This window comes from Aulonocara stuartgranti, assembly GCF_965226115.1.
Source record: "Aulonocara stuartgranti genome assembly, chromosome: 22".
NCBI classification, from domain to species: Eukaryota; Metazoa; Chordata; class Actinopteri; order Cichliformes; family Cichlidae; genus Aulonocara; species Aulonocara stuartgranti.
In genome coordinates this window covers 37879153-37896222 of record NC_138957.1, presented here as the reverse complement: position 1 = coordinate 37896222, position 17070 = coordinate 37879153, and the positions used below count along the sequence as shown (strand labels likewise).

The 17070-nt window shown below is 48.0% G+C and overlaps 1 pseudogene across 1 annotated transcript in view; it reads right to left on the bottom strand.

Moving 5' to 3' along the window:
- The window catches only part of LOC309699035 (glutamate receptor ionotropic, kainate 5-like), a 98192-nt pseudogene that overhangs the window by 68162 nt on the left and 12960 nt on the right, over positions 1-17070 (bottom strand). The window contains exon 2 of the transcript XR_014280808.1: positions 13083-13241. The product of XR_014280808.1 is annotated as a glutamate receptor ionotropic, kainate 5-like (transcript). The remainder of the gene's footprint in view (positions 1-13082; positions 13242-17070) is intronic.

The window sequence follows — 17070 nt, the reverse complement described above, 5'->3', positions numbered from 1 at the left end:
TCAGCTCACCAAAGCAGATCACCTGCCTCCTCCTATCCCAGCATCCTCCTCTGTCACCCCACCCTCTGCATGTCCTCCTTCACTACATCCATCAACCTCCTCTGAGGTCTTCTCGTCTCCTCCTGTCTAGCAGCTCCATCATATCCACCCCTCCTCCTCCGCACATGCTCAGACCATCTCAGCCGCTCTGATTCTGAGCTGTCCCCCTGATTGACAGAGGATACATCAAACACCTTCTTGGTGGTCTGAGCTGGACTTCCAGTCATGCCTTAGCTCTTCCTGCCTCCCACAGCCCAACTCATCTTCTCCCTGAACTCTGAGCAACATGCTTCATCTTCTAACATTTCCTCCTCGCCTTCACTTACTTCCTCTTCGTGATGTCTAACGTCATCCTGCAGACTACCACGACACCACCTCACAGCCTCCTATTTTTCAGATTCCACCTTCTGCATAATATGTGGCCTACCTGCGCGCACCTTCCTCATCCATCACCTCCACCCTGCTCCTCCCTCTTCTTAAAGAGAGTGTTCATCACAAATGTTTCCTTTTTACAAAATCCAAACATTTCTCTAAAACACCCAACCCGAGCCAAGCCCTCCTCATCACCTCCGTTCCCTTCTCCTTCAGCCTCCCCCCTCTGAGGACACTCTCTGCCACTTCATCTTCATTCCTCTCTCTCCTCTAACATTCAGCCTGAGGTCTCCTCGGCCAGTTTTTGATGCGAGCTGGAAGGTTTTTTCTTTTCTGACGCGGGAGGACAACTACAGCACCAAATATGAGCTTACATTCTGACAGTCAGGACTATACTCGGCTGTTCAGGGGGAAGCCTGTATGTCAATGATACAAGTACCACCAGTCAAATCTCTCAACAGCTTCTATTTCAGTCTCTCTGGATTACACACTGGGTCCCATTGTTGACTGTCTCTAGCTGCACCATTAGCTCTGAAGCCACTGCTCTGCTGACGTCGCTGCCCATAAACTGTCCTGGTTGTGCTCAGAGGAACAGCTTAGGACTCAGAGAATGAAGCCTCACATGTAGGAACTGTGTCTGAGTGCAAAAGGTGCCCGGGGTGGATGGTGGGGCTCAGAGGCTTTCATAAAACTGCTGATTATGAGGAAAACATTTTCACGGTGTGGGAAATGATTGGAGAGGAGATGGTGCAGCGGGCTAGGATATTTTGGTAAAAGGGGAACACGACAGATTCAGCATCAGCACACTGGCAACAGGATATTAATGAGCAATGTTTTCTCCAAATGCTAATAGAAAAGAATAATCCAATTAGATTTCCTTTGGAACGTATCTGCTGTTGCAATTTTCAGATTTGGTCGTCTGCATGCAGAATTGTTGCCGAGTTCTCTGTAAAGAAAGAGAGGAAATAAATGATCACTGGGTTTAGATGTCACACTCTGTTCTCCTCATGAACGCTTTCTAACCTGACAGTGAGGTTATCAGGTCGCTGCTCTGTAGATAAACAAACGTCCTCTTCATTCTTGGACATGCACGCTGCGCTTCAGTCCACGTCAGAGCTCAGAGGCTCAGAGTCTGAGCTGGTTAACTCTGCAGTGGTCTTTAAGTGCTGATGTCAGCTTCAGTCATGCTAACCAAGCAGCAAAACTGCAGTTCCTCTCACGTCCAGCAGAGGCAATAGTGAGTCGGCCCCCGCAGACCCCTGTGTTAATATTGTACAGCAGCGATAAACATGTTTACAGCAATGCTTCTGCTCTTTATTGACATCAGCCCTCATAGACATTAGCTTTACTTATTCTGTTTAAAGTTTAAACTATGAGGGAATTTGCAGATGGCGGTCTCAGTTATTATCATGACACAGCAGTCACAGCACAGTGACGTCCAGCAGGTAATAACTCCAGTTCTGAGTCGGGGGTCCTGCGCAGGTGAGGGAGGCCTGAGTGAGTGTAATCCAATCCCCTCTGCAGCCTCCCTGCCTCCTCCGTCCACAGCATCATTCAATTCAGTTTTATTTATACAGCTCCAAATCACAACAACAGTATTGTAAGGTAGACCCTACAATAATAGATACAGAGAAAACCCAACAATCATATGACCCCCTATGAGCACTTTGGCAACAGTGGGAAGGAAAAACTCCCTTTTAACAGGAAGAAACCTCTGGCAGAACCAGGCTCAGGGAGGGGCGGGGCCATCTGCTGCGACCAGTTGGGGTGAGAGAAGGAAGACAGGATGAAGACATGCTGTGGAAGAGAGACAGAGGTTAATAACAGATATGATTCAATGCAGAGAGGTCTGTTAATACATAGTGAGTGAAGAAGAAACACCCAGTGCATCATGGGAATCCCCGGCAGCCTACGTCTATTGCAGCATAACTAAGGGAGGATTCAGGGTCACCTGGTCCAGCCCTAACTATATGCTTTAGCAAAAAGGAAAGTTTGAAGCCTGATCTTGAAAGTAGAGATAGTGTCTGTCTCCTGAATCCAAACTGGAAGCTGGTTCCACGGGTTTCATCCCAGCGGTTAGATGGCAGCCATGCTGTGAGTGTGGCTAAAGTCATCTGTTATGGGAAGTTCTAAATGAAGACCAGAGTCCAGTTAGCACAACGAAGCAAGAAAAGAGAGAGAGCCACGAGCTGCTGTGCGTGCCGCCATCTTTTTTTTACCCGCCATACAGATGCAAACACCAGTGTCTGGCTTCCACAGGCTGACCGATACAGATGAGCCAACATTTTGTAAAGAGTCCACAGATCTTGCTTGGTCTCTCCAGCGGCTCAGACTACGTCACACAGCCTGAGAGCAGACTGCTGTCACCTCCATCTCTTCTGTGCAGAACCACCCTCTCTTCACCTGAAGACACCAGGTGATCGAGTGTGCCGTCGCTCAGATCCCAGCTGCCTTCTCCTCGGTATAACCGGCACCATCCCATCGTCAACCGCATGACGATGCAGAAAAAAATAGATTTGATCCGTGTCCCTGTCAACAGGAAGTCGAGGGAAGCTGCAGCACTGACAGGAGCTATTTCCTTTCTATTTCCTGCTACAGCCCAGCCGCCGGCTGTGTGCGGTGACACCTGCCACGTTTATTCCTGCTGCGCCCTCCCACCTGACTCCTGAGCAGGCGTGCGTTAGGAGAGCGGGCAGGATGTGCACATAAACAGATGGGAATGTTGACACCGTGATCCGCTCATTTACTGTACGTCCAGAGGGCGAACGAGCCGCCGAGGTGCAGACCGCTGATGCTGAGGCCTGATGGGAAAACCACACGACACGGCGGTGTTCTCCAGGTTAAACACCGTTTCAGGATAACAAGGACCGAGTCCATCAAAGGGACAGCTCAGAGGGGCTGAGATGGTCTGAGCATGTGCGGGGGGATGATGACGAGGAGGTTCATGGCAGTGTGATCCACCGTTCCACACGAAGAGATTAAAAATCAAAGTGCTGCTGAGGCTCCGTAACGAGCAGGAAGCCTGTCCTGGATTTGATTTGTGTTTCGTAAATAATTAACAGCTCTCGAGGCGATTTATCGGGGAACACGAAGAGAGCCACATGGTTCGTGCTGACCGGTGCGATCTTCTTAGAGCCTTAGAGGCGACACCGTGACGCTGAAAATCTAAAGACGAAGATACCTGCAGCGTCTTCTGATGGGAACAGCCATCCTCCTCCCACCTGCAGGGGCGTGTTGCACATAACCTGTTCTGCTTCAATGAGGCGAGCAGGTGAGCGCAGCGTCGAAGACTCCGGATCAGCGCAGCAGGCAGGAAGTCCAGCCTTCACCGCACACTCATTAGCTGGACAGGTGATCTGCCTGAGCTGAGCTTGGAGGACTGGAGGGAGGGAAGATGAAGATGACACGTCTTCTTCATCAGCAGCACTCGGACACTGAGTTTGCCCAGTATGTGCCCCCCCACACACACACACGGGTGTCTCCGGGTGTCTCCGGGTGCGAGGCGCTCCGAGCGTCGGTCGCCGTGTCCGGCTCTCGGCTCGTTGGCGGTTCCCCACACAGTGAGGCAGATGAGCAGAATCATTATTGTCATTAAGATTAAAGCAGGCGAGGGAGCGGTTCACTCACATTCACACACTTTCTCCTCAGCGTGAGCTCTTACATCTGCTCGCTCACAGAGTCACTGTCATCTCATGATTACAACCGATTATCTCTAATTAGGATTTATCACCTTGTAATCCCGACTCTGTAGATTATTCTTATGATTTACTGTCTGATAATCACAGCTCACCGTCTCATAGCCAGAACTTATCGTCTGGTGATTCTGACTTTATGGCACATCTTCTCATCACCAAGAGATAAGACTTCATAACCACGGCACTTATTCTTAACATTTATTGCATTAGAGAAGTAAAACTGGGGCCATGTGATTGTGTGATAAGTGCCTGTATATTGTGAGTAGCAGAGCAGAGCGCGGCGCTGTTCAGAGGATGAGCCTGATTACACAGGCTGCTCTCGCTCACCGCTCACCCCGCGGGCCTCGGCGAGGTCGAGCATCAGAAGTCAGCTGCAGAGACAGCAGAGTGTTTCTAAAAGCCCAAGAGTTCAATAACTTCTGACCTGTTGTTGCCATTGGAGGTAATCAGGGAAATTCCTAATCCGAGTTTGGAAGCAACAGGCTGACATTAGCATTCCTGGAGCTGCTAATGTGACTAATGAGGTCCAAGTCCAGGGTTACAGCCCGGCCTCGGTGCTCAGCCTCCTTTTATAACCGTTTTACACTCACAGCTTGACACAGAAAAACATTTCTCTGAACTGAAACGTGCTTTCTGGGAATTTATCTGTTTAGCATGTGGCTAAAACAAAGCCGACTCCAGCCAGGTCCAGGTTAAAGGTCAAAGAGTATTTGAGCTCAAAATGATTGTTTTCCGCACGTTTTCAGAGTGAAATGAATGGAAGGAACCAGTCAGCACTGTGCTGCGTTGTGTATGCAGGGTAACGTGCTCGTTTGTTCGTTTGGGATGAACGTATTCTCGGTGCTCCCCGTCTGTGTTTTCTGTGAATTACTTCCTGACAGCCTCGTTCACCACCTCCGAGCCGCACTCAGATTTAATAGCAAATTATGCTGTTTCAACTGCACTCGTTACCCCGGCGGTGCGGGAACGCCTTCGCTCCCGTCAGGCGTCATCCTGTATTTATGAAACGAGGCCGCCACGCTGTGCGTTTCGTCTAACCTGAGACGTGACGGTAAAAGTCCTTTTATTGAGGCAAAAAGAGCTCTGCAGACCGATCTTATTCAGCCCCGGAGGTGGTGTACCTTCACTAAAAATTGACAAATAGGTTTTCTTGTCACTTCCCACCTCTGAGCTCCGTGTAGTTGACATTATTTGATATGAGTGCGGAAGCGTGGACTCCGGGGGCCGCGGTAGGTCGACAGACGAGACAAGGCAGAAGGAAGAATCAACACAACCGATCACAGCACTGCTGCGATCCTCTGGTGGCAAACAACACGCTCACGTTATTCAATATACACCGAGTGGGTTTGTGTTTCTACCGACATATCGATTCTTTTCCCACCCTGGTGGCTTAAAATTTGGTTTCTTTAGTGAGCTGTGATGTGGCGGGAAAAATAGCCCCGGAGAAAAGATCTTGTCAGAGCCAAACAAAGAGTTCGAGCTGACGTCTGTTATTTCTGTCTCTCAGGCTCCATCGATTTTCAAAAACCTGGTGATTTGGCTGCAGGGTGATTATCAGTGATTACAGTCCGACAGGTCCTGGACAGATTTAGATCAATTTGTTTGACAGACTCGTGTTCATGTGGAGGGGAGTGTAAATGTGCCTCAGACATGGGAAAAGTACTCTACGGCATCCAAAATGCTCACGTTCCCAGTGCTGTGATTCACAGTAGCTTCATGCAAGCTGCAGGAAAGCCTGACCCTTCACCCCGCAGGTCCGAAGAGTCTACACCACCTTCTGGTCTGAAGGCTTCTGTGACATAAACTGTGAAGGTTTTACGTTTCAGTCCTGTTTGTGGATTTTACAGACTGCGTCGAGTGCAAGACAAGAAAGTGAAACACAAAGGCCAAACAGGAAAATCAAACAAAGGCACGGAGGCCTGGGAATATCTGGAAACAGCTGCTCTGATAAAGACTAAAGAGGAGAGAGACTCCCGTGGTTTCAGAGACTTCCTGTTTCTGTAATGAAATGTAATTCACACATGCAAATCAGTTCATAACTCTCGTGTAATGTCTGTGGATTCTTGGTGAATATTCAGTCTCTTCATTAAAAGGAAATTCACAGCTGTTTGTTTCTTTGGACGTGAGCAAACTTACAAACCAGGCATCGATGCAGCTGTTTTTTAAAGCACACATTTTCCTGCACAGTTCAGCTGTTTGTGCTCTCTGTGGAAGAACGTCCACGCGCTGCTGTCCAGGTCAGCAGGATGTTGTCCAGGTGTGGACGTCAGACAGACCTGACGGACATGTCTTTGGCTGAAGGTACAACATTTATATTCAGCTTGGATTCCCCTTCAAAGTGAGACATTTGCCTTTTAAATAAAAAGTGACACCTTAAGTGAAGAAATAAGAGCTGCCCAAAGTGTGAAAAATGTACTTTGAGTTCATTTTTCAAAAATAAATCTGCAGTGACAAACTACCTTTTACACCGGCGCCGCTGTAGTTTCCAGATATTTAATGATGAGCATAAGCTAATGATTGCTTCAGAAAGACTGATAGCACAGGCTGAAATAATTCATGGCAATCTTTAGCAGCAGCTGAAGGACACTGATGCTGCTGAATTGTTAAAATCCTTCACTGCAATATTTATGCTTCCCGCTCGGATCTCAATCCTGCGAGAGGAGGAAGTATCTGCATGATGATGTCACTTAGATTTATCTCCGTGCTCGTTTAAATATGAAACGCTGTAAGTCGTCCTTCCGCACCAGGAACAGCTGCGGATGCTGAAACCCACCACAAGCTGCAGTCCCACCAATGTCCACTAGAGGTAGGGTTGCCAACTCCCTGAAAAATAAATAAGGGACACCTCGTGGCCAGGGCCAGGCGACCCAGTTGTCTTCACCCTTCCCAGTGTGGTGAATTTTCTAGCTCTTTTTTTGTGTGTGAAATTATTTTTTTAACCATTTGACTTGAAGTTGATTTAAGTAGATGCATATTCTATTCTTTGTGATATGAACACATGTGAAACAAATGATCATTTAGCCATTTATTTTTAGCTCAAAATGACAACATTAACACAGTAAAACAGGTCTCTTTCTTAAACAGAAGCCTGTCATGCTTAACTTTTGAGAATATAAGTAAATCTTTCTTTAAAAGCACTCTGTCCTGCTTAACTTAAATTAATAGAAAACAATAGAAAGAAAAATATTCTTGTAACAGTGCACATTTAGTGCATTTAGTACAATTGGCTTCAGCTGAGGTATTATTTCAGCTTTTCTAATGCTAATCAGCTGCTCCTGTTTGAAAACCCGCTTGTTCCCATGATTACGCATCATAACTCATCATCATTATTCATCTATGTATTACGTTTATGTATTAGTCATCTATTTGTTGTAATCATCTATCCTTGCAGTTGTTTATTACACAAAATAAATTATATTATCACACTTCTGGCCACATAGCGCTGATATTCACTGCACATGCCCATATTAACGTTTTCCAGCCAGGTGTTTTCCTTTTCCCATTCTTCCCTTTCTCTGAGGGGAACAAACATTGCTGCTCTAATGCTGGGCTTATGCTGTGCGGTTTTAGAATCAGAATCAGAATCAGAATGGGTTTATTGCCAGATGTTGAGGTTTACAACATTAGGAATTTGCTGCGGTGCTTCAGTGCAAACAATAAGAATTAAAGTGCTATGTAGAAAGAAAGATATGTGCATGAGATATACATGAGATATATACATGAGAATAAGAATTATGAGTGCTACGTAGAAGGATATATACATGAGTGCAGGTGGTGATCAGTGCAAACATGGAATGATGCAGTGAACACAGCGTAGGGTCATGTGTGAGTGGCGGGGACAGTCATGTGGTTATTGTTCATGTGTCCGACAGCAGAGGGGAAGAAACTGTTCTTGTGGCGAGAGGTTCTGGTGCGAATGGACCGGAGCCTCCTGCCTGAGGGGAGCAGGTCAAACAGACTGTGTCCAGGGTGAGAAGGGTCAGCTGAGATCCGAGCTGCACGCCGCAATGTCCTGGAGGTGTACAGGTCCTGCAGAGATGGGAGTCTGCAGTCAATCACCTTCTCAGCAGAGCGCACAACACGCTGCAGTCTCTGTTTGTCCCTGATAGTGGCTCCAGCGTACCACACGGTGATGGAGGAGGTGAGGATGGACTCGATGATTGCAGTGTAGAATTGCATCATCGTCCGTGTTGGCAGGTTGAATTTCTTCAGCTGCCTCAGGAAGTACATCCTCTGCTGGGCTTTCTTGATGACGGAGGTGATGGTGGGCTCCCACTTCAGGTCCTGGGTGATGGTGGTACCCAGGAAGCGGAATGAGTCCACAGAGGTGATGGGGGTGTCAGTCAGGATGATGGGGGGGAGTGGAGCTGTGTGCTTTCTGAAGTCCACAATAATCTCCACTTTTAGGCCCATTTTGAGCCGATTTTTGAGTGATCGGACCGATTTTGGCCTTCATCGTGCGTCGTGTAGTATACGTGGGGTAACGAGAAGTGATTAACACCTCACGACCAGCTCCCGATCATCAATCGCTCGTGAGGGTCTCACCACAGCCGCTCACACTGCTCGCGCGCAAACACGTAAACATCGGTGAAAAAGACGTTGCAGCACGGCTGTGCAGCGTGTGATCTGGACACAAGCGATGGAGGCACAACTTGTAGAACTTTGGAAAGCTCATCCGAGCCTTTTCGATGTGGCATCACAAAATTATCACGACCACAACAACCATGAAAATAGTTGGATCTACACTGCTGCTCAATCACAGCTGCCTGATCATGTTTTTCATTAGCAATTTAGCAAAGTTGATGTTGGTGGTGTGTCTGTGTGAGTGAAAGACAGAGAGAGCGAGCGACAGATTTTCTGTTATAACCTTCATGTTATGGAGGCACAGTGTGAGCACTCAGGTCGCATCAGAGCATCGGGCCGTATAGTGTGAGACCTGCATCGTGACATACGAACTTCTAACCCCTGCGAGTCAATCGTGCAGTTTGAGCAGGAGCTGAATAACGTGACTGAAAAAAGCTTTAGGTGTACTGTCGTCCGAGACTTGCACCGCAGAGTCGGCGTTTGTTCCCCTGTTGGCCATGCTTGTTGTTGTGGTCATCTGTTGTCTTCCGGTATTTTCTCCCTAAGCGACCTTTCCTCAACCAATGAGATGAGCGGTAATCTGAATTGTCATACTCGAATTGTCATAAGTGTGCTGTCAGCTCATTGGTCACAAAGCAGGAGAGGGGCTGGGAATTATGTTTTCAAACAAAGCGTTAATTCCATAAACATTTATAGACTACTTTTGATTCTCACTGTATTACGGGACAAAGTGCGTCGCTTATTAGCTCAATACGGGACGTGTACTTTTGTTTCGAAATACGGGACGATTCCGTATTTTAAGGGACGGTTGGCAACCCTAACTAGAGGACAGCACCAATGTACATTTCATCAGCGCTTATAGTTTTGCATTATTAGGGGCGTGGCCTCTTTGACTGGGAGGCGGCTGGAGCTGCTAGCTATCTGCTAGCTGAGCTGGACGTCTGGGCCGTGTTTGGGCTGTTGGAGAGTTTGTAACGATATCATGTGACCGCTGTGAGGTCACTGTACTAACAGAGCGTGCACTCTGGTTTTGTTGAGTGAAAGTCGAGATGATTGGATGTTGCTGAGCACCAATGAGCAGGTACTCTGTGTCTGCGTGATACGGCGCGCTAACCAAAGCAGCTAACATTACCTGAAGTTTGAGCATGCTAACAGCTGACTAAAACAACAAGTTGTAGAAGCTGAAATGCTTAAGGTGAGACAAAAGGAGCCGTCACACAGCCGAGGACGATGGTGGACATCCTCGATGAGACGGTGCTAATGTAAAGCAACCGTGTGGAGCTGTAGCGCTCCAGCAAACAGCGAGATCGTTTCCACGGTACTAAACACGCTTTTATTTGCCATAATAACTGGCTGTGTTTCAGATGCCCGTCGATGCTTCATCTTTATCTACAGTGAAGCGCTGCTATCTGAACCAACAGCTCTCTGACTGCAGTGATAACGTTGACGCCTCTCCTCTGATCGATAATTGACGGGAGCTCTTTATTGACCCGTGAGCTGCCGTGGCGACTCGGTCGGAGACCTGCAGCACGAAGTCAGAGTTCCTCTAATTACCGACGCAGTCTCCGTCTCATCTGGGTCGTCTCTCTGCGTGACGACGAATCGGCTCGTATCTGATTGATAATCGGAGCAGAGTCATGCGGTGCGATTGCTGTTTGTGGAACGCGGCGCTCGTAATTACTTTCACTGAGGTTTGTTTGCACAGATCAAAGATGAACTCGTTTCCCTCAGATGCAAATGTCCTTCGTGTGTTAGAAGAGCGTCCTCGTGCTCAGGGTGGTGTTCAGGTCAGGAAACAGCTGCTCACAGACAATAAAAACACAAAACCATGAAAATAATCACATCAATCACTGAAGCACAGTATTGTGACTGTACTCTGTGGCTGCAGGACAGCAAACACATTTAAAACCTTTATTTCTGGAGTTTTCTTTAAAATGAAAGTATGGTAAAACAGTGGTTTCCCCCTCTCTACATAGAAACTTTGGAGACTTTGTTTTTATGTGTTCGAGGAAATATCCCAAACAAATCCGGAGTCCCGTGACGTGTACAGACTCTTCTTCACTCCCATCCTCCTCCTCAGGTGAGCTCATTCATTTTTTGGAAACACACGGCGTGTTTTTATGTCTCTCCCATGGTGAACCTTTCCTCGTGTCCCTGACAGCGGCGTGCGTCTGTGCAGAGTAAGAGGACGCAGATCTGTTCCCAGCCTGATTCTCAGCATCGCAGCTGATGTTTCAGCCTCCAGCATCTGTCGCAGGACAAACCGAGCATGCGTTTGACTGCTGACGGTTTGCCATCATGAGCTCAGTCTTTGGATTACCAAAACACTTTCCTGCGGTCCTTTTCATTTCCCGACCACAGAATCAGGAGCCCTGAAAATCTGGTTACAGAGTGGAGTGTTGGAGTGGAACTGAATGAGATTTTCCAGCAGCTGAAGAGAGAAGTGCAGCAGAAAGGAAACATTCACTCACCTGAGATGGTCAGAAACAAACCGTGTGACGCTCTGTCAGTACGCAGGCTTTTCTTGCTACCAGTTAAAAAGCAGTGGTCAGAGAAATGCTTTGCTCAAAGGCAGCTGATCAGTACAAAACTGTGCTGAGAAAAACAGCAACTTTACCTCTTTTCTGAAACTCGTGTGCACACGGCGAGCCTGAAGACACGGTATCGATCCACGCTGTGAGGTAGTCATGTAGGACAGGCTGCCGAGGCTCAGCTGTGGTCTGGGAGCCAGAGAGCGACCAATGAGGCTCCACACCTGCATCTGCAGGTCAAAGGTCAAGGCTTTTGCTGCTTTTACTGAACTCCAGGCCAGAAGGAAACGAGAGCTTCCTTTTGTGTGTGTCAGATATAAGTGTGTGTGCGCATCAGTCAGCTGGTATTAACAGTGACACAGTGAAAGGTGAACCTTTGGTTGCCATGGTAACCTCGGTTTAGGCATCTGCTGGTTTTGTTGAAGCCCCGCGAGATAAAAAAGGAGCAGGGATTTGAACTCGAGGGTGAGAGATGAGCAGGGAGAAAATCCTTATCGGCTGAACTCGCACTTGCAGCTTTAAGTCTCTGCTGTTACTCGAGTTAATCTTCCTCCGCGGGACGAGCAGCGAGGGGTGCTGACAGCAGAGCGGTGCCCGGGCCTCGCCGTGGATCACGGAGACGCTCCCCGATCCAGTTTCCTCTCGGTTTAGTTCTCCCTTACAAATGAAGAAACCCAGGACGGACACGAGGAGATACGCAGAGCGAGCGGGAACAAAGGGAGGCCTCGAGGGGCTCGTAACAAGACAAACACAGCAAAGGGATCGTGCGAGAGGAATCAAGATGGCAAACAGACGGCGGTGGGAGGCGAGAGGAGAAACGAGAGCAGAGGAGCGCTCACACGGAGGAGATGCTGCTCATCCTTCACCGCGTTCTGTGGAAAGAACGAACACAATGCACGTGCTCGAGTTTCGTTCCCACAGAAAATACCGCTGCTTCATTTCTGTCACTCATGTGTCACACACTGGCTCCCTGCAGTCTGCCAGTATTTCTCTCTGAGCAGACTGCAGCTGCAGTGTTTCCCATTTACAGCTTCTTAAACACGCAAAAATTACCAAGTCACTGAAATGCGAGGTTAAACCTGTCGCAGCGTTTACATCTCGCTCTGTTTGTGGCTCGAGATCAGTGAGCGTGAGCCTGCAAAAGAAAGGTGCACATCACATCCAGCAATAAACACCGATAAGAAGTGAGTGCAGCGAAAGTTCACGATCTTGTTTTCATAACTGAAATCCAAATGTGACCGACCGTCATGAAACCCAGCGTTGATGGTGTGGAGTGGGTGGAGTTCTGTAAATGAACCAGGCTGAACAGTGAAGGTGCAGCGAGCTCACTTTAACTAAGAGCCAATCCCATGCACGTCCTCTCACTTGACGTCCCGCTCGACTCGACGGTGCAAAAACTTTTAGTGTTTGGACGAAAGCTCCTGTTTGGTGGACAGCAGAGAGGAACCTCTGCTTTCACCTGTCAGCAGGTGAAAGCAGAGCCTGACGGTCCTGTTAGAGCAGCTTTGAGCTCCACATGGATCAGAATCAGCTGTGCTGAGCACGTATGGAAGTGCACATGCAAGGAACTTCTTTTCTCTGTGCTTAACAGGACAGACAGCAGTGACAGTAGCAACATGGCACAGACACACACAGCACATTCATACTCATGTGTGTGAAGATGCTGAGATACATTATGGATGAAATAAGGTGATAAATCAGTGACATGCTGGCCTGTATACAGCTGTACGTACAGCACACTCAGACTCAGGCCGGGTGGATGTGTGAGTGCAGACTTTTACGGATCTGTCTGTGGGAGTGTCGGGGTCAGTGCACACCGAGACGGAGCAAGTGGGATTCAAACACGCGTGACGTCACTCACCCATGCGGACGGCAGAGAGGGTGTTGGCCTGGCTGAAGGAGAGCGGCGCCATGGTCAGCAGCGAGGCGACGGTGTAAATCGACAGCAGCAGTGCTGGCAGAGCCGGCATCTTCCACCGCTCCTCATGGAGAATGGTCTGCTGGCTGCCTGTACCGCCACCTGCAGGACAGGAGGACAGGTGAGATCCAACAACTCAGTTCACACGTTTCACACGTTCAGCAGCACAGACTTCAGCAGGAAATCCTGCATGTGACGGTTGCACAGCACATCCACACTGACACAGTTACAGCCCCCTGCACTGCTGTACGGCCCCGAGGACGCTGCTCTTCAACGGGGAGGCAGCAGTTTAGAAATAATCAGAGGAAACAGAGTCAAAGGAAACAGAGTCGGAGGAAACAGAGTCAGAGAAAACAGAGTCGGAGGAAACAGTCAGAGGAAACAGTGTCAGAGGAAACAGAGTCAGAGGAAATAGTCAGAGGAAACAGTGTCAGAGGAAACAGAGTCGGAGGAAACAGAGTCGGAGGAAACAGAGTCGGAGGAAACAGAGTCAGAAGAAACAGAGTCGGAGGAAACAGAGTCGGAGGAAACAGAGTCGGAGGAAACAGTCAGAGGAAACAGAGTCAGAAGAATCAGTGTCAGAGGAAACAGAGTCGGAGGAAACAGTCAGAGGAAACAGAGTCAGAGGAAACAGAGTCAGAGAAAACAGAGTCGGAGGAAACAGTCAGAGGAAACAGTGTCAGAGGAAACAGAGTCAGAGGAAATAGTCAGAGGAAACAGTGTCAGAAGAAACAGAGTCGGAGGAAACAGAGTCGGAGGAAACAGAGTCGGAGGAAACAGAGTCGGAGGAAACAGTCAGAGGAAACAGAGTCAGAGGAAACAGAGTCAGAGAAAACAGAGTCGGAGGAAACAGTCAGAGGAAACAGTGTCAGAGGAAACAGAGTCAGAGGAAATAGTCAGAGGAAACAGTGTCAGAAGAAACAGAGTCGGAGGAAACAGAGTCGGAGGAAACAGAGTCAGAGGAAACAGAGTCGGAGGAAACAGAGTCGGAGGAAACAGAGTCAGAGGAAACAGTCAGAGGAAACAGAGTCAGAAGAAACAGAGTCGGAGGAAACAGAGTCGGAGGAAACAGAGTCGGAGGAAACAGTCAGAGGAAACAGAGTCAGAAGAATCAGTGTCAGAGGAAACAGAGTCGGAGGAAACAGTCAGAGGAAACAGAGTCAGAAGAATCAGTGTCAGAGGAAACAGAGTCGGAGGAAACAGTCAGAGGAAACAGAGTCGGAGGAAACAGAGTCAGAGAAAACAGAGTCGGAGGAAACAGTCAGAGGAAACAGTGTCAGAGGAAACAGAGTCAGAGGAAATAGTCAGAGGAAACAGTGTCAGAAGAAACAGAGTCGGAGGAAACAGAGTCGGAGGAAACAGAGTCGGAGGAAACAGAGTCGGAGGAAACAGAGTCGGAGGAAACAGTCAGAGGAAACAGAGTCAGAAGAAACAGAGTCGGAGGAAACAGAGTCGGAGGAAACAGAGTCGGAGGAAACAGTCAGAGGAAACAGAGTCAGAGGAAACAGAGTCAGAGAAAACAGAGTCGGAGGAAACAGTCAGAGGAAACAGTGTCAGAGGAAACAGAGTCAGAGGAAATAGTCAGAGGAAACAGTGTCAGAAGAAACAGAGTCGGAGGAAACAGAGTCGGAGGAAACAGAGTCAGAGGAAACAGAGTCGGAGGAAACAGAGTCGGAGGAAACAGAGTCAGAGGAAACAGTCAGAGGAAACAGAGTCAGAAGAAACAGAGTCGGAGGAAACAGAGTCGGAGGAAACAGAGTCGGAGGAAACAGTCAGAGGAAACAGAGTCAGAAGAATCAGTGTCAGAGGAAACAGAGTCGGAGGAAACAGTCAGAGGAAACAGAGTCAGAAGAATCAGTGTCAGAGGAAACAGAGTCGGAGGAAACAGTCAGAGGAAACAGAGTCGGAGGAAACAGAGTCAGAGAAAACAGAGTCGGAGGAAACAGTCAGAGGAAACAGTGTCAGAGGAAACAGAGTCAGAGGAAATAGTCAGAGGAAACAGTGTCAGAAGAAACAGAGTCGGAGGAAACAGAGTCGGAGGAAACAGAGTCGGAGGAAACAGAGTCGGAGGAAACAGAGTCGGAGGAAACAGTCAGAGGAAACAGAGTCAGAAGAAACAGAGTCGGAGGAAACAGAGTCGGAGGAAACAGAGTCGGAGGAAACAGTCAGAGGAAACAGAGTCAGAAGAATCAGTGTCAGAGGAAACAGAGTCGGAGGAAACAGTCAGAGGAAACAGAGTCAGAGAAAACAGAGTCGGAGGAAACAGTCAGAGGAAACAGTGTCAGAGGAAACAGAGTCAGAGGAAATAGTCAGAGGAAACAGTGTCAGAAGAAACAGAGTCGGAGGAAACAGAGTCGGAGGAAACAGAGTCGGAGGAAACAGAGTCAGAGGAAACAGTGTCAGAGGAAACAGAGTCGGAGGAAACAGAGTCAGAGGAAACAGTCAGAGGAAACAGAGTCGGAGGAAACAGTGTCAGAGGAAACAGAGTCGGAGGAAACAGTGTCAGAGGAAACAGATTCGGAGGAAACAGAGTCAGAGGAAAAGAGGAAACAGAGTCGGAGGAAACAGAGTCAGAGGAAACAGAGTCGGAGGAAACAGAGTCAGAGTCGGAGGAAACAGAGTCAGAGGAAACAGAGTCGGAGGAAACAGTGTCAGAGGAAACAGATTCGGAGGAAACAGAGTCAGAGGAAAAGAGGAAACAGAGTCGGAGGAAACAGTGTCAGAGGAAACAGAGTCGGAGGAAACAGTGTCAGAGGAAACAGATTCGGAGGAAACAGAGTCAGAGGAAAAGAGGAAACAGAGTCAGAGGAAACAGAGTCAGAGGAAACAGAGTCGGAGGAAACAGAGTCGGAGGAAAAGAGGAAACAGAGTCAGAGGAAACAGAGTCAGAGGAAAAGAGGAAACAGAGTCAGAGGAAACAGAGTCAGAGGAAACAGAGTCGGAGGAAACAGAGTCAGAGGAAACAGTCAGAGGAAACAGAGTCGGAGGAAACAGAGTCGGAGGAAACAGAGTCGGAGGAAACAGAGTCGGAGGAAATAGTCAGAGGAAACAGAGTCGGAGGAAACAGAGTCGGAGGAAACACACACACACACACACACACACACACACACACACACACACACACACACACACACACACTCTGTGTTGATGAGTTCAGTTCTGTCTCCCCAGCAGCATCAGCACCATCAGCACCATCAGCACCATCCGAGCTGCTCACAGGCCAAACATCTACAGACTCGACCCAGAAACACTGAGACTGAACCCGATGTTAAATATCAAACCTGACAACGTTTTAAACACATGCCCTCGTTCTGATGTCGACCTCGTTCTGAGGAGGTCCTGTCCTAAATCCTTTCACCGCTGCCATGATGGGCCACCGCAGTGTAATCAACAGTACATTCATTTCTATATCTCAGTAAATCATGTTCAGCTCTGCGTGACTCACAGTCAAAGTGAGTCACTTTTTAATGCACAGGTAAAATACACAATCTGTACTTTTTATAAATATTCCTAACTCCTTCCAGTACCCTGCTTTGTCTGCACACTACAACCTGGGTTTGCCATTTTTATCAGCAATATAAAATATTAATATTAATAATATTATATAATATTAATAACTGTACAGTACTCTGTTTTTCTAACTATCGTCCATGATATAAATATTTATTTCTGTAAAAGTTTCTGTTCTGTTTGTATATGTGTTTTCTTCTTATTCTATTGGCTGGGAAGATCTGCACATGCCGGCCACTAAAGGATTGGTCGCAGGAGCTTCAGCCACGACCACCTTCAGCTTCAGCACCATTTCTGAGCAGTTTATATCCTGTACAAGGATGAGCCAGAAACACACGAGCAGCTGGACTCCCATTCTGACCCTGGTTTGTCGTAGTTCACAGACAGCGCTGTGCTGTCACAGCTCAGTGTGACTGACGGT